At 38.2% G+C, this 23,925-nt stretch overlaps 1 protein-coding gene and 1 non-coding gene across 5 annotated transcripts in view; one reads left to right on the forward strand and one right to left on the reverse strand.

The window, feature by feature from the left end:
• Positions 1-23,925, reverse strand: part of PPP3CC (protein phosphatase 3 catalytic subunit gamma) — a 97,151-nt gene that overhangs the window by 62,483 nt on the left and 10,743 nt on the right. The window lies entirely within an intron of this gene.
• LOC116866772 lies at positions 2,480-2,583 on the forward strand. Its single transcript, XR_004382468.1, has one exon. It is a non-coding gene; the product is annotated as a U6 spliceosomal RNA (small nuclear RNA).

Below are 23,925 nucleotides of genomic sequence, written 5' to 3' on the forward strand. Positions count from 1 at the left end.
GGTTTTATCACAAACCTTGTAAAAACTGATTAGCCTAAAGGCTCCTTTGAACTCCAGGCTCTTAAGTTCAACCACCCAATTAATATCTACTTGGATGTTTAATACTTATTTAAAATTTAACATGTCACGGAAACAACTTAAGAGTTGACTAATGGATGAATGGATATAGAAATGGTGGTATTTTCATACAAAGGAATATTATTCAGCCATAAAATATGAGAAAGTTCCACTATTGGTGACATTATGGATGGTACTGGAGGGTATTATCCTAAGTAAAATAAGTCAGAGAAAGACAAATACTGTATGATCTCACTCACATGTAGATTCAAACCAAAATAAAACTCACAGAAAAAGAGATGGGACTTGTGGTTACCAGAGGTGAGAGGCAGAGGTGGAGGGGAGGCGGAAATGGGAGCACTGTAGTCAAAAGATACAAATTTCTGGGGCACCTGGGTAGCTCAGTTGATTGAACGTCCGACTCTTGATTCTGGCTCAGGTCATGATCTCAGGGTCGTGAGATCAAACCCCATGTCGGGCTCCGAACTCAGTGGGGAGTCTGCTTGGGATTTACTCTCTCCCTCTCTCTCTGCCCCCTGACCCACACACTCTCTCCCTAAAACAAATCTTTTTTAAAAAGACATAAACTTCCAGTGATAAATAAATACTAGAGATATAATATACAACATGATGACTACAACTAACACTGCTGTATGATCTATAGGAGCAAATCCTAAGGGGGAAAAAAAGAGCAAATCCTAAGAGTTCTCATCACAAGGAGAAAATTCTCTTTCTTTTCTTCTTTCTTTTCTTTTTATTGTATCTATATGAAAAGATGGATGTTAGCTAAACTTACTGTGGTAATCATTTCAAACTATATGTAAATCAAACCATGATGCCGCATGCTTTAAACTTATATGGTGAGAAAAAATTAACATATGTCCAAAATTAAACTTATTATTTCCCATACCACTTCTAGTCTTTTCCATCTAAATATATAGAACCACACTCAACCCAGTTGCTCAGGCCAAAAAGCTAGGCAGTCCTCCCTTAATCACAATTTCCCCAATACTCCCCAAATCCCAATTTATCAGCAAGTCTGGCTGATTCTATTTTTTTAAGTAAGCTCTGGGGACACCTGGGTGGTTGTTGGTTAAGCATCTGCCTTCAGCTCAGGTCTGATCCCAGGTCCTAGGATCAAGTCTCGCATCCGGCTCCTTGCTTAGTGGGGAGCCTGCTTTTCCTTCTGCCTGTTGCTCCTACTGCTTGTGCGTTCTTTCTCTCTGACAAATAAATAATAAAATCTCACCAAAAAAAAAAAAAAAAAAAAGGTAAGCTCTGTGTCCAGCGTGGGATTTGAACCCATGACCCAGCGGTCAAGAGTCACACACAGTCACATGTTTGCCTAATTTCTATAAAATATACCTCAAATTCGGACAGTCTGGGATGCCTGGGTGGCTCAGTCGTAGGGTGTCTGCCTTCGGCTCAGGTCATGATTCCAGGGGTCCTGGGATGGAGCCCCACATCGGGCTCCCTGCTGGGTGGGAGGCCTGCTTTTCCCTCTCCCACTCCCCCTGCTTGTGTTCCTTCTCTTGCTGTGTCTTGCTGTGTCTCTGTCAAATAAATAAATAAAATCTTAAAAAAGAAAAAATTTGGACAGTCTCCAGCTGGCCCTCATTTGTTTTGGGAGCACAATGCAACCATTCTAACAGGTGTGAGATGATGTCTTCACTGTGGTTTCAATATGCGTTTTCTTGATAATTAATGAGAGATATCAAGCAGCTTTTCATGTACCTGTTGACCTTCTATATGTCTTCTTTGGAAAAATGTCTATTCAGTTCCTTTTCCCCTTTTGTTAACCAGACCGTTTGCTTGTTTTTGCTGTTAAGTTGTACAAGTTCAGGGGCGCCTGGGTGGCTCAGAGGGTTAAAAGCCTCTGTCTTCAGCTCAGGTCACGATTCCAGAGTCCTGGAATCGAGCCCCGCATCGGGTTCTCTGCTCAGCATAGAGCCTGCTTCCTCCTCTCTCTGCCTGCCTGTCTGCCTGCTTGTGATCTCTGTCTGCCAAATAAATATATAAAATCTTAAAAAAAAATAATAATAATCTAAAACTAGCCTAGGGACACCTGGGAGGCTCAGCCAGTTAAGCATCTGCCTTCAGCTCAGGTCATGATCCCTGGGTCAGCAGACTGAGTCCCACATCTGGCTCCTTGCTCAGCCGGGAGCTTGCTTCTCCCTCTGCATGCTGCTCTCCCTGCTCATGCCATCTCTCTCTGACAAATAAATAAATAAACTCTTAAAAAAACTAATCAAACTAAAGAATGATCCAAGAGTAAGGGAATATTGGAGCTGAATATAGAGAAAAAGTTGGCATTTTTATAATGTGTTCTAGGCAATCTATAAGTTGTTTCTTTTAGTCCTCCAAATTCAAAATCACAGGATTTTAAGAAATTTCAAAACAGTTTTAGAATTTAGAAAATTGGATGCTCACTTCAGCACCACATGTACTAAAATTAGAACGATACAGAAATTAGCATGGCCCCTGCACAATGATGATACACAAATTTATGAAGTGTTCCGCAGTTTTCAGATGCAGTGAAAAGAAGGAGCAAACACACTCCAATGTTCATAGCAGCAATGTCCACAACAGGCAGACTGTGGAAGGAGTGGAGATGTCCTTCAACAGATGAATGGATAAAGAAGTGGTTCATATATAATGGAATATTCCTCAGCCGTCAGAAAGGATGAATACCTACTATTTGCAATGACATGGATGGAACTGGAGGGGATGATGCTGAGTGAAATAAGTCAAGCAGAGAAAGACAATTATCATATGGTTCCACCCATATGTGGAACTTAAGGAATAGAATGGAGGACCACAGGGGAAGGGAAGGAAAACTGAATGGGAAGAAATCAGAGAGGGAGACAAACCACAAGACTCTGGACTCCAAAAAACAAACTAAGGGTTACAGAAGGGAGGGGGGTGGAGGGATGGGGTAACCGGATGATGGGCATTAAGGAGGGCACGTATTGTGATGAGCACTGGGTGTTATATTCAACTAATGAATCATTGAACACTACAACAAAAACTAATGAGGTACAATATGTTGACTAACTGAACATAATAAAAGGTGGTTAGAAAATTGGGGACTGGGATGCCCTACATTAATTTTCATTAATATCACATATTAAAGTAAAAACAGTTACATGCTAAGCCTTAGGCTAGACACAGCAAAATGTGTTACTAGATTAGCTTTCTAATTTTGACCTATTGTGAATAAAGTTGCTATGGGAGCACCCGGCTGGCTCAGTCAGTGAAGCACATGATCCTTGATCTTGGGGTCATGAGTTCAAGCCCCATGCTGGGTGTGGGGATTACTTTAAAAAATAAAATAAAATGAATAAAAGTTGCTATGAACATTTTTCTATCTATCTTACAGTGGACATAAACACTCCTCTCTCTTGGGTATATATTCAGGGGTGGGACTGCAAGATAGGGGGTAGACATAAGTTTTGTCAAACAGTTCACCAAAGGCTTATACTATTTTATTCACACCAGTGAGTTGTGAGGGTTCTAGTTTCTCCATAGCCTTGCCAACATTTGGTATTGGTTAAGCTTTTAAATTTTATTCAATAATAGTGAGTGTCTACAGGTACCTCTTTAGGGTTCTAATTTACAAATCCGTGATGAAAAATGATGTTGAGCACATTTCCATCTGTTTATTGGCCATTTAGCTATCTTTGGGACATTTCTAATCAATCTTTTTATCCATTTAAAAATTTACTTAATATATTATTTTCATTAACTAATAAAAGTTCTTACTTTTAAGTTCTTACTTTTAAGGTAGGTTCCCTTCATCAGATATATACTTCTTTCCTTAATCATCTTTACTTACATAAGCATACAACTTAATGAGTTTTATATTTTATATTTTTTAATAATCATTATAACAGAATAGACTATGCAGAAATTCTTTAAACTTTCTTTTTTGAAAATATAGAAACTTAATTTCTTTGAGGAAATAATGGATGTATCACAAATTTAATGATTTTCTTACTGACAGGCTTTTTCAGAAAAAAATTTATATACTATTATAAATTATATTATAGTGGAAATTCTTATATATATATATATATGAATATATATATATATATATATATATATATATATATATACCCCTATATCCTTGTCCACATCTGATTATTCCCCTATAATGGATGTCTAAAACTTGCACATAATTATTTACTGTTGTGTAACAAATTACCTAAAACTTAGTGACTTTCTTTTTTCTTTTTTCTTCTCTTTTTAGAGAGGGGCGGAGGAGCAGAGGGAGAGAGAAAATCTTAAGCAGGCCGATCCAGGGCTTGATCTCACAACCCTGAGATCATGACCTGAGCCAAAACCAGGCGTCAGACACTTAACCAACTGAGCCACCCAGGCACCCCAAAACTTAGTGGCTTTAAAACAACAATAATTATTGTTATCTCCCACAGATTCTGTGGACCATGAATTCAGCACTGGAAACAGTGGGGCTGACTTGTTTCTCTTCCATGATATCTAGAGCTCCACCAGATACTTGATAACCAGGGGCTGGAATCATCTGAAAGCTCACTCACTCACTCATCCAGTGGTTAACACGGGCTATTGGCTGAGGCTTAGCTCAGATTTGGGATGAGAAGATCTACACGTGGCCTGCTCACGTGACTGGGTTCTAAGAACATGGATCCCAAGAAAAAGAAAAAGCCAAGAGGAACCTGTATCCTTTTTATATTCTAGCCTCAGAAATCACATCCTATCACTCCCACCACACCCAGCTGGTTGGAACAGCAGCAAGCCTGCCCAAATTCAAGGGGAGAGGAAATGGATTCCACCTATTAATGGAGAGTGGCAAAATCCTGTGAGTATCTGGATTAGAAATACAGCTGTGGCCATTTCTTGAAAAGGAGAATCTGTCATATTTTCTCTATTTCAAAGTAAAAAAAATAAGTTCCCAATGCCTCTAACAATACCTCTAAATCAGAGCGCTTTTTAAACTGTCCATCCTATATTTTCTAAGCTATTACCAAATGAGAATATTTATTCATTTATTGTAAGGAAAACATTAGATACATTCCCAAATGTTTCAAAAGTAATTTAGGGTGCTATATTAGAAGTTGCATAAACTAAATATTTTCTGATCTGCTAGTTGTTAAAAAAAAAAAAAAATCAGCATTTTTTTCTTCTAAATGAACAGAAGGGATAAAAATGCAAAAATAAACCATTGATATAAAGCAAAATTTTAAAAATACTTGGTTCAAAATAAAATGTCAAATTCCAAGTTTAAAATGAAGACATCATGGTACTAATAAAGATTTTCAAGTTGAGCTTTATTCATTTTGAACCCTAGACTCAGAAGTTCTGGTTGATTTCAAGATTATGTAACTCGGAGATCAAACCTTGCCTTGTGTGCACATCTTCGTTTTAGTTCCTTCCCAACCCCAGGAAAGGTGTTTCTGGAATGATATTCTTTTTTTCACCCCACTGTTCAAACAGAAACTTTCTTGATATGGTCAATAACTACATCCAAATTACAAATTACATTTTGGACACTCTGCAAGGAAAATAACATAATAAAATATCTGTCTTTACCTCTCCTCTCTCCTCAAAACTAAAAGTATAGTAAGTAATAAATTATTTTCATTGTCAAGCAACTCAAATAATGATTTTCTATATTCTTTTTTTTTAATTTTATTTATTTATTTGAGAGAGAGAGCATGAGAAGGGGGAGGGTCAAAGGGAGAAGCAGACCCCCTGCCGAGAGGGGAGCCCGATGTGGGACTCAATCCTGGGATTCCAGGATCATGACCTGAGCCAAAGGCAGTCACTTAACCAACTGAGCCACCCAGGCGTCCCTGATTTTCTATATTCTTTAAAAATTCACATAGCAAGGGGTACCTGGGTGGCTTAGTCAGTTAAGCATCTGCCTTTAGCTCGGGTCATGATCTCATGGGTCCGGGAATAGAGCCCTATGTCAGGCTCCCTGCTTAGCAGGGAGTCAGCTTCTCCTTCTCCCTCTGTCCCTCCCTACCATTCATGTTCTCTCTTTCTCAAATAAGTAAACAAATAAATAAAATATTAAAAAAAAAAAGATTCACATCAAGAAGGGCACTTGGGTGGCTCAGTCAGTTATGTGGCCAACTCTTGATTTTGGCTCAGGTCATGATCTCAGGGTCATGGGATTGAGCCCTTGGTCAGGCTCCACACTCAGGTTGGAGTCTGCTTGTCCCTCTTCCTCTGCTCCTCCCACTGCTTGCATACTCTCTCTCTTCTCTCAAGTAAATAAATAAATATTTACAAAAATTTACATAGCAAGAGAGCCCTATCAGTGTTTCACAAGAAAGACAGTGCACTGAGGTCTGATATCAGTCTGTACCTTCAGCTGAAACATTTTGGCATGATAGTATAAGAAACCAGGAGAAGATGTAAGAGGAGGCATATAATGCTGTTTTATTAAGTCTAAAATGTTCTTTTAAGACCTCTTTTGGTGGGGGCAGGGGGCGCCTGGGTGGCTCAGTCAGTTAAGTGTAGAACTCTGGTTTTTGACTCAGGTCTCACGATCTTGGGTCATGAGATCCAGCCACATCAGGCAGGGGTCCACCCTCAAGAGTCTGCTTAAGATTCTTTCCCTCCCTCTCCCTTTTGGCCCCTCCCCCTACTAGCACACATACGCTCTCTAAAAGATTATTTTTAAAAAAAAGACCTCTTTTTGGGGTACCTGGCTGACTCAGTTGGAAGAGCATGCAACTTGTTCTCAAGATCGAGTTCAAGCCCACATTGGGCATAGAGATTACTTAATAAAACTTAAAAAAAAAAAAAGAAAGAAAGAAAGAAAAAGAAAAAACTCTTTTCAAAGCAGTTTCCTCTCTTGAGCTGCTGTCCCACATAGGGATGCCAGAGCCAGGGTATCCTATCCCAAGCAAGAAGATGGAAGAGCCAGTGGAAATGCTGTTATCCTTGATCCACTGATGATGATAATAAACAGTGAAAACTCAGCTGTCAGGGACCCTTAGGGAGTAAGTCAATTTGGACAGATGGTGGCGTTGTTTTGTTTGTTTTTTTTTTAAATACTCAGTAAATATTGATTATGAACCTGTACCAATACATATATACACACAAATATATACATATATGTACACATGTACAACTTTGAAAATAAAAGAAACATTTATGAATCTAAAAGTCCTACAGAGTGAACTCTTTTTTTTTAAGATTTATTTTATTTTAGAGAGAGAGTATATACATGCCAGGATGGGGGCAGAGGGAGAGGGAGAAAGAGAATCTTTTTTTTTTTTTTTTTTTAAAGATTTTATTTATTTATTTGACAGAGAGAGATCACAAGTAGATGGAGAGGCAGGCAGAGAGAGAGAGAGAGGGAAGCAGGCTCCCCGCTGAGCAGAGAGCCCGATGCGGGACTCGATCCCAGGACCCTGAGATCATGACCTGAGCCGAAGGCAGCGGCTTAACCCACTGAGCCACCCAGGCGCCCCGGAGAAAGAGAATCTTAAGCAGGCTCCCTTCCGAGCGGGGTTCAATCCCACGACCGTGAGATCATAACCCAAGCCGATATAAAGAATCGGATGCCCTAACACTAAGCCAACCCACTGCCCCAGTGAAGTCATTTTTAAAGGTTAAGACACAAAAAACTACTTAGCAATATATAATATATTGAATGCCTCTTACTTAAAATCTATAAGTGTTCCGGTGGTAATTCTACTGAAAATAAATCCATACAATAGGATCTAAACTGTGACTAAAGAATACATTACAAAAGGCACTAGGGAAATATACCCAAGAATTAGTGCTGGTAGTGTTAGTACTAGTGCACTAATTTTTTTATTCTTACTTTCCTACTTTTTTAACCTTTTTCAATGATTGCATTACTTTTATAATCAAAGAAAAACATATACTTAAGAAGTCAGCATATGTAATTATTTCATATACTATATGATTATAATGATATTTTAACTGAACAAAAAAACTCTAAGAAAATGATTAAAAGTATAAGGAAGAGTGCACTACAGATGGGTTTGTTTTTTTTCTATCTGCTTTGCCCTACATTCCATTTTTTCCAAGTTTTATAGACTTTATTGAAAGAAAAGTAACAGGGCGCCTGGGGATCTCATGGGTCAGTTGCTTAAGCAACTTGTCTTCAGCTTGGGTCATGATCCTGGAGTCCCAGGGTGGAGTCCCACGGTGGAGTCCCACATCAGTCTCCCTGCTCAGCAAGGAGTCTGCTTCTTCCTCTGACCCTCCCCCTTCTCATCCCGCTCTCATGCTCCCTCTCTCATTCTCTCTCAAATAAAGAAAGAAAATCTTAAAAAAAGGAAAAGTAACAGATGACAAGGCCAAACAACAACAACAAAAAAAACCCACAAAGCAACACCATTGGCAATAGCTTTCCCAATGGTAATCAGTTTTATATATAAATAAGACTTTTCTCAGATCAGCAGAGCTGTATCCCAAACTGACTCTTACCAGTAATAATGAAAAATTCAACCTCAAACTTAAGTTACACCTAAAACCACCAAGAGTTACTAAGATGTCACAGAGGCTTATGCTTCAGAGCATTAAAAAGACATTATGGTAGGCAGGGGGTAGGCCCAAGATTTCTGGCCCATGGTATACACACATTTTCTCCCAGTTATTCCATCAAACAATAATGTAGGTACTGCTGTGAAAGGAGTCTGCAAACATAATTAAGGTCCCAAATCAGGTGACCTTTAAATAAGATTATCCAGGTGGGCCTGATCTAATCATATGAGACCTTTAAATCTGGATCTAGAGGTAACATACATAAGATTTCACAGAGTTGAAGTATAAGACAGATTTTATTTGCAAGTTCTACATTGTTGGCTTCAAGACAGAAGGGACCATGAAGCAAGGAATGCAGGCAGCCTCTAGAAGTGACCCCTGGTTGAAAGCCAGCAAAAAACAGGGACTTCATTCCTACTACCATGAGAATTGCCAACAACTTCAATGAGCTTAAAAACAGATTCTTCCCCAGAGGCTCCACATGAAAACTCCATCTGTTGGGCACTTTGATTTTAGCCTTTGAAATCCTGAACAGCGAAGTCCATGCTATGATTGGACTTTTGACCCACAGAACTTTGAGCTAAAAATTGGTTGCTCTTTTCAACCACTGAGTTTGTGCTAATTTGTTACACAGCAATAGAAAACGAATGCAAAATTCTTAGAGTCAAAATTCTTTTCTATAACCTTTCAACAATTATAAATACAGCTTTAAATACACAAGAAACTAACACAGGCTGTCTCTTAGAATTGCAACAAAAGCCATAATGTGTAACTGTGCTATGACTCATAAAACAGATAAATTGAACCAAACCAAACCACAACATGCATTACAGACCATCTAAACTCAAACTCCATTTTTTTTTTTTTCATTTTTCTCCTTATCTATTTCACCCACCCCACCCCACCCCCACATACCTCCTCTCTGGCAATCACCAGTTTATTCTCTATTTTTTTGTTTGTTCATTTGTTTTTGTTTTTTAGTTTCCACATACAAGTAAAATCATATGGTATTTGTCTTTCACTGTCTGGCTTATTTCACTTAGCATAATACCCTTTAGGTCCATCCATGTTGTCTCAAATGGCAAAATCTAATTTCTTTTTTATGGCCAAGTAATATTCCTGTGTGTGTGTGCACACGCGCACGAGTGCACCCCACTTCTTTATCCTTTATCCATTCATCTACTGATGGACACTTAGGTTTAGACTGCTTACATAACCTGGCTATTAAAAATATGCTGCAATAAACACAGGGATACATGTATCTTTTCAAATTGGTGTTTTCATTTTCTTTTATTTTTTTAATTTTTTTAAAGGTTTTTATTTATTTATTTGACAGACAGAGATCACAAGTAGGCAGAGAGACAGGCAGAGAGAGAGATGGGGAAGCAGGCTCCTCAGTGAGCAGAGAGCCCGATGTGGGACTGGATCCCAGGACCCTGGGATCACGACCTGAGCCGAAGGCAGAGGCTTTAACCCACTGAGCCACCCAGGCGTCCCAATGTTTTCATTTTCTTTGGGTAAATACCCAGTAGCGGAATGACTGGATCATATGGTATTTCTATTTTTAACATTTTGAGGAACCTCCATACTGTTTTCCATAGTGGTTATATCAATTCACATTTCCTCCAACAGTGCACAATTACTCCCTTTTCTCCACATCTCTGCTGACACTGGTTACTTCTTATGTTTTTTATTTGAGCCATTTGACAGGTGTGAGGTGATACTCCATTGTGGTTTTCAATTTTGCATTTCCCTGATGATCAGGGATGTTGATGCATTTTTTCATGAGTCTGTTGGACATGTCTTCTTTGGAAAAATGTCTATTCAGCTCCTCTGTCCATTTTTTTCTTTTAAATATTTTATTTATTTATTTGACAGACAGAGATCACAAGTAGACAGAGAGACAGGCAGAGAGAGAGAGAGAAGGAAGCAGGCTCCCCGCCGAGCAGAGAGCCTGATGTGGGGCTCGATCCCAGGATCCTGGGATCATGACCTGAGCCAAAGGCAGAGGCTTTAACCCGCTGAGCCACCCAGGCGCCCCCCTCTGTCCATTTTTTTAATCAGATTTTTTTTTTGGTGTTGAGTTCAAACTCTTTTTCACACCAGACTTCAAATCCGTATGTTCTAAGATAAGACCTCACACAAACTAATTTAATAGTAATTGCTCAGACACTAGATATGACCTTATACTAGAACTTAATGAGTTCTAGCAACTCATCTAGTGAACAAATTCTAACTAATCCTTGCTCAGATTACAAACTTCCACCCTAAAATCTAACAACAGTCCCTAATCTAACAACAGTCCTCAGTGAGCAGGTTTTCCTAACTGTCCCCCTCTTTTTTTTTTTTTAAAGATTTTATTTATTTATTTGACAGAGAGAGACAGAGCGGCATCACAAGTAGGCAGAGCATCAGGCAGAGAGAGAGGGGTAAGCAGGCTCCCTGCTGAACAGAAAGCCCGATATGGGACTCGATCCCAGGACCCTGAGATCGTGACCTGAGCCGAAGGCAGAGGCTTTAACCCACTGAGCCACCCAGGCGCCCCTGTCCCCCTCTTTTGAGATGGTCCCTCATTCCTCTGGTTCTCTCTGCTTGTTGCAGCAAGTTAAATAAACCTAAGTCTTTTTTCTTTTCTTTTTTTTTTTTTTAAAGATTTTATTTATTTATTTGACAGACAGAAATCACAAGTAGGCAGAGAGGCAGGCAGAGAGAGAGAAGGGGAAGCAGGCTCCCTACTTAGCAGAGAGCCCGATGCGGTACTCGATCCCAGGACCCTGAGATCATGACCTGAGCCGAAAGCAGAGGCTTAACCCACTGAGCCACCCAGGCGTCCCATAAGTCTTTTTTTCTTAACTACAAATAAATCCTTGATGATCTTTGGTTTATGGGTGTCCGACTATTTAACAACTGGCATTTCCACTAAGATTCAGCTGACCTCCTTGTTTCTGGGAAGACCTATGGCTTTGTCACAGTGTGCACATATGTGACCACTTGATTTCCACTTGCTTAAGGCCACCCTGCCTGTAACAGTGAGGTATCTGAGCTTCAATAATTTTGTTGAGCGCTTCAGGATCAAAGTAAAAGTTGGGTTCTCTGACTGTAAGTTTTACCAGATTATACTGTTCATGTGAAATTTGACTTCTACCTAATTAACAGCATTCCTATCATTTGTCTGCTTGTTGAGTCTCCTTTTTGTTGTTGTTGTTTAAGCTCTACACCCAGCATGGGGCTTGAACTCACCACCATGAGATTAAGAGTCACATGCTCTACATACTGAGCCAGGCAGGCACTCCTTGTTCACTATCTTGAGTGTCATTCATCTATAAGAGGAAGTCCACAGAATGGAACAGACATAGGCCTAATAAGTCTTTCTTCCCGCCAGCTCCGAAAACTGACAAGTTCAGAAGGTCTGATCAGACCAGCATCTTTATGTAAACTTTGTCTTGGGTCATGTTTTCTAAAGCCTCCTAAGGACTTTCCTTAGTCCTTATAATCTTGAGATATCTTTTGCTTAGTTTTGTCTGCCTGGAGCAGAGGCTCTGACAAATCCTCAGTTGATGACAGCTGATCTTTGGTGTCACTTCCCATCTTGTGGAGACAGATGGTTGCAAATACTTACTGCATGTCATTTAAGAGTTTTCTCAGTCTATATCGATGTCCACTCTGTACCTCCTCTATCTACTTCTTTCATGTTTTCAGATTACAACTCAACAAATGGCATTAATTTCACCAAGAAAAAGATCTAAATTCTAAATGTCCTCTTAGAGAACTACTGACATGAACAAGATTACCTGAGGAGTACCTTAAAAGGAAAAAGGCACTGTGCCTGGATGGCACTTGAGTTGGTTAAGTGACCGACCCTTGATTTCGGCTCAGGTGATGATCTCAGGGTCATGAGATGGAGCCTCGAAATGGCTTCATGCTCAGTAAGGAGTCTGCTTGAGATTCTCCCTCTCCCTCTGCCCCTCCCCTCCCACACCCTCTCTATTTCTCCCTAAAAATAAATAAATCTTAGGATATTTGGGTGGCTCAGGTCATGATCCCAGGGTCCTGGGATCGAGTCCCACATTGGGCTCCCTGCTCAGCTGAAAGGCTGCTGCTTCTTCTGCCCACTGCTCCCCCTGCTTGTGATCTCTTTCTCTCTGGCAAATAAATAAATAAAATCTTTAAAAAAAAAATCTTTTTTAAAAAAAGAAAAGAATAAAAGGAAACAGAATTCTGACTATCCAATGGTCTACATTCCTTAACATGAAGAAATTTCTAAATGTAATTCAAATTCTAAAACTGCCTCCCTGAAAGAATCCCCAAACCCCAAGATAAGAAGGAGAAAGTTTAGGGTCATCTGTGTGGTTCAGTTGGTTGGGTGTCCAACTCTTGATTTCAGCTTAGGTCCCTATCCCTCTACCCCTTCCCCCATTCATGTGCTCTCTCACTCTCTCCTTCTAAGATAAATAATTTTTTTTTAAAGGAGAAAATTCATTGAAAAAAAAAAAAATCAGCCTTGTATAAGCCTCCCTAGCAAGGTAGGCCATATTTTGATGTGCCCTGGAGATGCAAAACCTGGGAAAGGCTAATTGGCATCACACTAAAAAGAATTTAGAAATTAATCCTTAAGAAATAATGAAAAGAGCACCTGGGTGGCTTAGTTGGTTGAGTGCCTTCAGCTCAAATCATGATCTCGGGGTCCTGGGATCCAGCCCCGCATCAGACTCCCTGCTCAGGAGCCCTCTCCCTGTGCCGCTCTTCTGCCTGTGCTCTTTTTCTCAAATAAATAAATAAAATCTTTAAAAAAAAGAAGAAGATGAAGACGAAGAAGAAGAAAAGAAATAATGAATGAAAAGCCCTTATAATTTTTAACTCTCTGGAAGTTATGAGATTATTCAGGTGGTTGATATACCACTTTCAGAAAATCCTTTTCACTTGGCCCTTAACTGTAACATTGTCTTGCAGTTATACTGATTTCAAATGAATATAAAAGAATATGTGTAAAGACAAGGGAATGAGAATGTGTAGTATCAGAGGTGTTTTTCTTTATCTAGAAATAAAGAGAATAATTTTGTCTTAAATAATAAATGTTGTGTTTCACCACAAAAAAGAAATGGTAATTATATGGCGTTTATACATTGTTAGCTAATCCTATGGTGGTAAATCATTTTGCAAAATATATAGGTGTATCAAATTACACATTGTACACCTTAAGTTACATGTTATATGTCAATTATATCTCAGTAAATCTGAGGGGGAAAAAAAAGAGAAATTTCTGGTTGCACCAAGATGTAAAAGAATAGAGTGAAAAAAAATTTTTTGACAGTATAGGGGCGCCTGGGTGGCTCCGTGGGTTAAAGCCTCTGCCTTTGGCTCAGGTCATGATCCCAGGGTCCTAGGACTGAGCCCCATATTGGGGTCCCTGCTCAGTGGGGACCCTGCTTCCCCACTATCTCTTTGCCTGCCTCTCTGCCTACTTATGATCTCTGTCTGTCAAATAAATAAATAAAATCTTAAAAAAAAAATTGACAGTATACTATAAAGGTACAAGGTCTGAGAGTAAGTACACTTTATTTGTCTGGGTCCTTAATAGGTATAAAAAAGAATTTGAAGGGGCACCTGGGTGGCTCAGTGGGTTAAAGCCTCTGCCTTCGGCTCAGGTCGTGATCCCAGCGTCCTGGGATAGAGCCCTGCATCTGGCTCTCTGCTCTGTAGGGAGTCTGCTTCCTCCTCTCTCTCTCTCTCTGCCTACCTGTGATCTCTCTCTGTCAAATAAATAAAATCTTTAAAAAAAAAATTTGAAGGGAGAAATAAAATATGTCAAACTTTTTGATAAAATTGGTCAAATGTGAGAGGTTTATCATAAAAAATAAACAAAATAGGGGCACCTCATTAGCTCAATTGGTTAAGGGTCTGCCTTCGGCTCAGGTCATGATCTCAGGGTTCTGGGATAGAGCCCTGCATCAGGCTCTCTGCTCAGTAGGGAGTCTGCCTCTGCCCCTCCCCTTCTTGTGCACGTGTTCTCTTTCTTTCTCAAATAAAATCTTTAAAAAAACAATTACATTAAAAAAATTGCTTAAAAATAAGGGCTTATAAATCTTTTTAATGTAATTTCTCCATGAATAAAAAATGGAGTAAAACTAGAATTTAATTTCCTTTTTGTCAAAAAAAGCAAAAGCTATTTTGTGCCTGGATAACACATCCCTTAAATCATCAAAATATTCTGTTAACATTCTATGCTTTTTTTTTTTTAAGATTTTATTTATTTATTTGAGAGAGAGAGAGAGAGAGAGCCCAAGCAGGGGGAGCAGCAGGCAGAGGCAGAGGGAGAAGCAGGCTCTCAGCTGAACAGAGAGCCTAATGTGGGGATCAATCCCACGACCCTGGGATCATGACCTGAGCTAAACCGCTTAACTGACTGAGCCCCCCAGGTGCCCCTCTCTGTGCTTTTTGAAACACTCATAAATCTTTTGTTTTTTAAGTTCTTTACTTTTGGGGAAAAGTTAACATTCCTAATAATCACTGTTTTTAAAGATACTGCCTGGGAACACCTGGCTGGCTCAGTCAGCGAGCATTCGACTCTTGATCTTGGGGATTTGAGTTTGAGCACCAGTTGGAGGTAGAGATTACTTAAAATTTTTAAAAATATAATCTAAAAAAATTAAATAAAGATACTGCCTGTAACTATTTGTTTGGATAGTTATGACTTACATTTGTCAAATGACAATTCCTTTTGAATTTGTTCTTCTCTAAATTCAGAATAATAAAACTATTAAGATATTTCTCATACCTATAATATTTTTGGGTTTATAAATGATCATTAGGCAACATAAAGATTATTAAAAATGTTTCTAAAAACAAGCCTGGGTGGCTAGTTGGTTAAGCATGTGCCTTTGGCTCAGGTCATGATCCCAAGGTCGTGGGATGGAGACCCACATCGGGCTTCCTGCTCAGTGGGAAGTCTGCTTCCCCTTCTTCCTCTGCCACTCCCCCTGCTTGTGCTCTCTCTTCTCTCAAATAAATAAAATCTTTAAAATAAATAAATTAATTAATTAATAAAATGTTTTTAAAGGATTACAGAAATTAGCAGCTTTGTTTGGCACCTCCAACTTTTCATTAATTCAAAAATATTGAGTTTTCTGCTTTATTAAAATTGGGTTAAAAGAAAAAAAACTACCTGATAAAAAAAGTTCAGTCTTCGTAAATTTATCATGTGTAAGTTAAATATGTTAAAAGTAAATATGCTACAATGTTTATGTATCTTTCAGGTTAAAGGAAACAAATATTCATACACAAAGACTAACACAACAGCTGTCTACAAAAAGATTTTTTCTCTAGGCTTAAATAAGCTTGTACTGGTGAAATTCGTAATACATTTTATAGGATAAACCCATGGCCTGAAGATTTGTCAATTTCCCTTGGTCACAGCATATTCTTACTTTCAGGATAATCAGTGACTAACTCTTTATAAAACTGAGTATGTACTTTAGTAGAAGATTCCACTCTCTTCTATTCTGACAATGCTGGTTAACATAACAAATAAACTGAAGCCCAGACTCAGCATCCACAAGTAATTTCTGTTTCTTCCTTATATTCACCTGAAGTGGACAACTGTAATCTAAAGATCAGCAACTGAACTTTGTGGAGACCTATCAAAAGAACTTCTGTGAAGGTATCATAACTATTGATACTACAGAGAATAAATTATGTGTATTGCTGACATCATTGCCATGGTCAGACATTGTGGCTGAGTCTGAATTTCCCAAACTGTTTTGGTCCAAAAGCAGAAGACAATGTAAATAGACTATTTCCTTTTTTTTTTTTTTTTTTTAAAGATTTGACAGAGAGAGACAGTAGGACAGAGAACACAACAGGAGAAGTGGAAGAGGGAGAAGTAGGCTTCCTGCAGAGCCAGGAGCCCAATGCTGGGCTTGATCCCAGGACCCTAGGATCATAATCTGAGCCAAACACAGATGATTAACGACTGAGCCACCCAAACGCCACTAGACTACTTACTTTTAAGATCATCAGAACACAACCTCTGAGATGCTAGAAGCCACAGATTACCATGTACTTTGCAAGATTTTGCCCTTTATTCTCTCAGTTATTTTCTTCTCTCTGCTAGTTCAAGATTCCAGATGTCAGTAAACACCCTGTCCTTTATTCTTAGTACTACCAAGACCTTTATCTCTGACAATCACCATATATAAGACTAAATTCTTCAGACACTGACAAGGTGAACAATCCATATCCAAAACTAAAGGGGAAAAAATGACTTGGTTAATAAAGGAAGATCCAAATAGATATGGAATACATAAAACATTATTTCAAACTTTAATAGTAACTCTTGTTTGAAGTTTTGTTTGTTCTAAATGCCATGTGTGTGTGATCTCCAGGTTTTAAATGCTACAGTCACATTTTTTTTTTAAGATTTTTTTTTTTTTTAATTTATTTGTTAGAGAGAGAGAGAGTGGGGGAGCACAGGCAGACAGAGTGGCAGGCAGAGGCAGAGGGAGAAGCAGGCTCCCTGCCGAGCAAGGAGCCTGATGTGGGACTCGATCCCAGGACCCTGGGATCATGACCTGAGCCGAAGGCAGCTGTTTAACCAACTGAGCCACCCAGGCGTCCCTGCTACAGTCACATATTATCATGTTAGATGATTTAACAAATCTAAGAAACAGAACAAAGTGGCCTGGTGCTTATAAAGGCCAAAATTACTACCATCAAAAGCTTGATAAACATTCACAACCTATCTAACAATGATACAGATCCTGACTGATCACTTCCCCTAAATGTTAAGTCTCTCAACATCATTAACAAATGATCAAAAGCAGAGACTGAGGATTGAAAGAGAAACCACAAATTGCTCACGAACACTCAGAAAAACACTATGATTTATAAAACAGATAAACTGAACCAAACCAAACCACAATGTGCATTACATACTACCCAAGCTCAAATCTTTTCAAACATTAGCTCATTATATTCCAATATCAAGACACACTGATACAACTGTAACTCCTGAGGGACTCATGTGTTCTAAAGATAAAGCCACTGACTATTCCATCAACTCACCTAAATTACAGATTCTAGCCAATTCCCACCCAAACTACTAATTTCTACCCTAAAATCACTCCGTGACTAACTCCAGCTCCTAAAACCTTGTATATCTTCTTTGCTAACTCTCCCCTTCTGAAATGCCCCACAGTTATTCTGGTGTGTGCTATTCCCTGCTGTAGCAAGCTAAATCAATGTGAACTTATTTTCTGACCATAGATATGTTCCTGGTGGCCTTTCATGGTAGGCTTTAACATCCTTATGGCAGGCAACTGGCGGCCCAGAATTAGGAATAGGAAGAAGACTTTATGATATATACCTTTTAAAACTCTATACCATGTTATTTTATTACCTATTTAAAAGAATAAATAAAATAAAATCTACAAACGTATATAATTCTATTATAAATGAGTTAACCAACAGTAGTACTACCAATATCCAATCAGCTACAACTCATCCAGGAATCAGAGTATTGCTGGCTGTCAGCAGACAGAATTCATTACCTGTTTCAAAAAGTCTAAAAAGACGCCAGACCATTAATGGATCATCAGTGGGTATCAACAGATCTTTGTGTCAAAATTCAAAATCTCTTCCTGTTTGGAAGGTAAATCTAAATCAGCCAGCAGTTAGAAGTGATAATTAGCTTTGCATCTTTTGTGGACAAATTTTTATTATACAGTGTGGAACAGCATAATGAATACCCACATAGCAACAATTATCAACCTTCAGCTAATCTTCAAACCGTTCTTAAAGATTTCTCTAAATCAAAGATACTATGTTATAATTCAATGCAAAAGATTTTTTTAAAAACTAAAGAGCACAAGTGCACCTTGATCTGGGAATCATGAGTTCAAGTCCCATGCTGGGCATGGGACCTAAAAATTTTAAAAATAATAATCTTAAAAAGACTACAAAACACAAAATTAAAAAATAAAATAAAAATAAAATAAAAAATAAAAAACCAGTAACTACCACAAAATAGAAACAAATCTTTTAGAGTGCCAAAAACAACTATTTAAAATTTTGGTATGTATCTTAACATCTTAAATATTTAAACAAACTATTTTAGAATTACTTGTATTATACAACCCTGTAATCTTTTGAATTTTGTAACAAACTACTAAATTTTTCTTATAACAACAAATATTCTTCTATAATTTTCAGACTCTCCATCATAGAGATAATATAATTCACCTAACCCGTTATTAAACATTGCAGTTATTTTTTCTTTGCTATCAGGAAAAACATAGCAACAAATTACCTTTGTTCATACAAGTTCACATGTTTATCAACCATTTAAATGTATTTATTTATAAATTATCTATAAAAATCATATCCTTTGCTCACTTTTCTTTCTTTTTCTGTGATTTGCAGTTAAATAAAACGATGACTAAAAACACACCCACATACTAAAGCTAGCAGTAAAGGGCAAATATTTCTTTCCCTAAAGCACACTTTTAAAAGGCATTTCAACTCCAGGAATGTTTTATTTTATTTACTTACTTATTTATTTATTTGTCAGAGAGAGAGAGCGCACGCACAAGCAGGGGAAGCAGCAGGCAGAAGGAGAAGCAGGCTCCCCTCGAAGCAAGGAGCCTGATGAGGGACTTGATTTCAGGACTCTGGAATCATGACCTGAGCAAAAGGCAGATGCTTAACCAACTGAGCCACCCACGTGTCCCTGTTTTTTTTTCTTTTTAGGCAATCTCTACACCCAAAGTGGGTTTGTTTTTTTTTTAAAGATTTTATTTATTTGACAGAGAGATCACAGGTAGGCTGAGAGGCAGGCAGAGAAGGGGGGGAAAGCAGGCTCCCCACTGAGCAGAAAGCCCGAGGTGGGACTCAATCCCAGGACCCTGAGATCATGACCTGAGCCAAAGGCAGAGGCTTATTAACCCATTAAGCCACTAAGGCACCCCAACTCTCCTTATAGTTAGGTCTTTAATTTCCCTCAGGAATGTACTACAGTTTTCAGTAAAGAGATTTTATGCATTTTGTCACATTTATTCCCAAGTATTTCGTTGGTTTTAAATGACTGTATACTGGACAGTGCCATTTATATAAAACTAGAAATGTCCAGATTTGTCTAGTGACAGGAAGCAGATCAGTGGTTGAGGTACTAGGGGCAGAGGAGAGGATCTTTTGGTAGTAATGGAGATGTTCTGTATCTTGATCAAGATTGTGGTTTTGACAAATATATACATGTGTCAAAATTTACCAACTTTTACACTTTAATGGATGTAGTTTATTGTACCTAAATAAACCTCAATAAAGTTTATTTTAAAAAAAAGAAGATATGAAAACTATACCCTAAAATTAATGCAGGATTTAGTACAAACGACTTATCTTTGTTAAAATGAGATCTTAAGTTAATAGACTATTACGAAGTTGTACTGAAAGCCTGAAAGAAGGAAATAAATTGAGACTCCCTGTGTACTAGGGATTAGTAGTTTGTTTTAGGAGGATAAAGTTTACTTAAAAATACTGTGTGAGGGCACCTAGCTGGCTCAGTTGGTGGAGAATACCACCGACTGGGGTTGTGAGTTCAAGCCCCACGTTGGGTTTTAGAAATATTCTAAGTAAAAGTAAAAAAATTCATTTCCCAATTGTTTGCTGATAGTATATAAAAATACAATTGACTTTGGAGCGCATGGGTGGCTCAGTGGGTTAAAACCTCTGCCTTCGGCTCAGGTCATGATCCCAGGGTCCTGGGATGGAGCCCCATATGGGGCTCTCTGCTCAGCAGGGAGCCTGCTTCCTCCTCTCTCTCTGCATGCCTCTCTGTCTACTTGTGATCTCTATCTGTCAAATAAATAAATAAATAAAATCTTTCAAAAAAAACCCCAAAAAACCAATTGATTTTTATATATTCACCTTGTATCCTTTTACTTTGCTAAATCCGGTTACTAATGGTTATTTGGCAGATTACCTAAGACTTTTTACACAGTCTTGCAATTTGTAAATAGAAACATTTTTATTTCTTCCCTTCCAAACTATATGCCTTTTTGTTTTGTTTCTGTTCTACTTCTTGCCCTATTTCAATGGCTAGGACAACCAGTTACAATGCTGACCAGAAGTAGCAAGCAAGGGCATTGTTGCCTTATTCCTAAGCTTAGGAGTAAAGCACTCAATATTTTACCATTAAGTATGAATTTGTTGTGGGTTTTTCTTAAATGATCATCAGTTGAAGAAGCTCCCCTATCCTATTCCTAGTTTTCTGAGGTTTGTTTAAATCATGAATGGGTACAGAATTTTTGTCAATTGGTTTTTCTGAATTTACTGAAGTAATCAGATGAGTTTTCTCATATGGTTACCATGGTAGATTATACTGATTGATTTTCAAACCAACTCTGCATTCCTGGGATATACCCTACTTGGCAATTGTGTTGTTATTATTAGTACATCCAAGTTGCTGATACAAGTTAGTTAAAAATCTCTGACACAGAGTAATTACTTATGTTGTACAAAATTGTCAAAACTATGGTATCCACAAAACCTTAGGTTTCAATATAGGTTTTAGATTTTAATTTTCTTAACTGGAATTGCAATAATAACTACAGTGATCATGATGTTTACTAGTTGTATGCTAACTACACAACAGGCATTATGCTAATGACTTCATATATATTCTCATTTAATCTAATAACACTTTATTAAGGTTTTTTTTTTTTTAAATATGTTATTTATTTGTCAGAGAGAGACAGACAGAGCACAAGCAGGGGGAGCGGCAGGCAGAAGGAGAAGCAGGCTCTCCACTGAACAAGGAACCCAATGTAGGACTCGACCCTAGGACCCTGGGATCATGACCTGGGCTGAAGGCAGATGCTTAACGAACTGAGCCACCCAGTCGTCTCTCTATTAAGTATTATTATCTCTATTTGACAGATGTGATAACCAATGTTAGGGAAGCTGGAAAATTTGTCAAAGATCTCACAGCTCAGCTGGAGGAGGTGGAGTGTGATTCCAGGTCAGTTGATTCCAGAAACTAACCTCTTATCCCTTTTTTGCTATACTGCTTTAACAAATAATCTCTAATGCTTTTTCTTAATATATAATTCAAAGTAATATAACATGGGTTAGAATGAAAATAAGTTCCCTGAGAGCCCACTAAAGTTTAAATCCAAATGAGAACTATGTAGGCATAACACACAACAAATATGCAAGATATACTCTCATGGAAACTAAAGGATTTTACACAATTCCAGATAAATTAGCTATAACTGTCTCTTTTAGATACAACCCCCCTCCCCAACAAAGTGAGTGACAGTGATTATTAGTGGTCATCTTGAATCCACTCTAATTCTTATGGAAATACACAAAATCACTCAAAAACTTCATAACCAGGGGCACCTAAGTGGCTTAATCTGTTAAGCATCTGCCAACATGGGGCTTCTTGTTCAGCAGGGAGTCTGCTTCTCGCTCTCCCTCTGCCCCTCCCCCCACTCAAATGCGAGCTCCTCACACTCTCACTCGCTCGCTCTTTCTCTCAAATAAATAAAACCTTAAAAAAAAAAAAAAACCCAACTTCACACCTGGATTGCACAAGGAATAGTGAGCAACTTGTGGCTTTATCATAAAAGAGAACAAATATTTAAAAAAATACTAAATTTACCTTTCTAATGTCAACTTCAATATGTGAAACACAATGTCACATGCTAAGACTTCACCATTCTTCTTCATAATAATGAATCATTTTATTCTCTTATTCTACTTACTATTGCTGACCTCCTTAACTTAATTTAAAAGCAATAAACGTAAAGAAATTTACTGACCACAGTTAAAACTACCTTTTTCTCTTCCTAATAACAAAAGCTAGGAAAGTTTGGGTACAATCACCAACTCTCCTGTTTCTCTATAAAACTCTGACATTTTAGCTTCATCTCCAACAATACTATTGGAGGAAGTTAACAATTCAAGTCTAATCATCCAGTGTCATCCTTTTAAAAGCTAAAAGACTAGGATAGTAACTGAAAAACAAAACATTCAATAATAATTCTATTTAGAATTGATCTAAGTTTCTATGCATAGACTTTATGGAACAGGATAATAATTATATTTGTTAAAGTCTAAAGTTCTGAAATCTATAGGAGAAAGAGAGGTGGAAGGGTTCTTTAAGTAAAATTCGAAAATACTAGGGAAGTAGTTAAATTATCCAATATTTATTTGGCCTTATTACATGTTCAATCTGTGTAAGTCATTTACAGATTATACAATTTTAACACTTGGACTCTACCTAGAAGAACTTTATGTTCTTTTTTTTTTTTTTTTTTTTTTTTTAAGAATTTATTTTTAAGGGGCACCTTGGTGGCTCAGTCAGTTAACATCTGCTTTCAGCCCAGGTCATGATCCCAGGGTCCTCATCAGTCTCTCCTCAGCAAGGAGCTTGCTTCTGCTTCTCCCTCTCCCTCTCCCTCTGCCTGCTGCTCCCCCTGCTTGTGCTGTCAAATAAATAAAGTCTTTAAAAATAATAATAATAAATAAATTAAGAAAAGGTTTTATTTTTAAGGAATCTCTACACTTAACGTGGGACTCAAACTCAACCCTTGAAAATCAAGAGTTGCATGCTCCAATGACTGAGTCTGCCAGGCTCCCCTATATTCTATTTAAGTAGAAAAAATAACTCATATTCAAATCACAAGATTTAATATGAACACAGAACAGTTAAACAATACACTGTATGGTACAGACTCTAAGTAGGGAAGACTATAAAGGGGTATAAGTGGTGGCTACAGAAATTATGGAAGACATCAGAAAATTGGGACTTGAGGGGCGTGTTGCTGGCTCAGTTGGTTAAGCATCTGCCTTTGGCTCAGGTCATAATCCCAGGGCCCTGTGATGGGCCCCACATCAGGCTCCCTTCTCAGCAGGGATCTGTTTCTCCCTCTCCCTCTGTGCTCTCTCTCTCTCTCTCTCTCTCTCTCTCTCTCAAGTAAATAAATAAAATACCTAAAACACAAAACAAAATAAACAAACAAAAAAAGTTGAGACTTGAGCTGCGTCTTCTCAAAGTTCCAAACCATTTCCACATTTACAGATAATTGTTATAGCAGCATTTTGCCCTTGGCACCAAAATAAAATAAATAAAAGGTATACTAAAAGGGAAAAAAGAAGAAGTTCCAGACATACACATAATATACTGTATGTATGGATATCTTTTAAAAAGATTTTACTTATTTGACAGAGAGAGAGAGAGATCACAAATAGGCAGAGAAGCAGGCAGAGAGAGCAGAGAGCTTGGGATCCCCACCAAGCAGAGAGCAGGGCTCAGTCCCAGGACCCCGAGATCATAACCTGAGCCAAAGGCAGAGGCCCAAC

The sequence above is a fragment of the Lontra canadensis genome, unplaced genomic scaffold (assembly GCF_010015895.1).
Source record: "Lontra canadensis isolate GAN:19392208 unplaced genomic scaffold, GSC_riverotter_1.0 scaffold10, whole genome shotgun sequence".
In the NCBI taxonomy this organism is placed as follows: Eukaryota; Metazoa; Chordata; class Mammalia; order Carnivora; family Mustelidae; genus Lontra; species Lontra canadensis.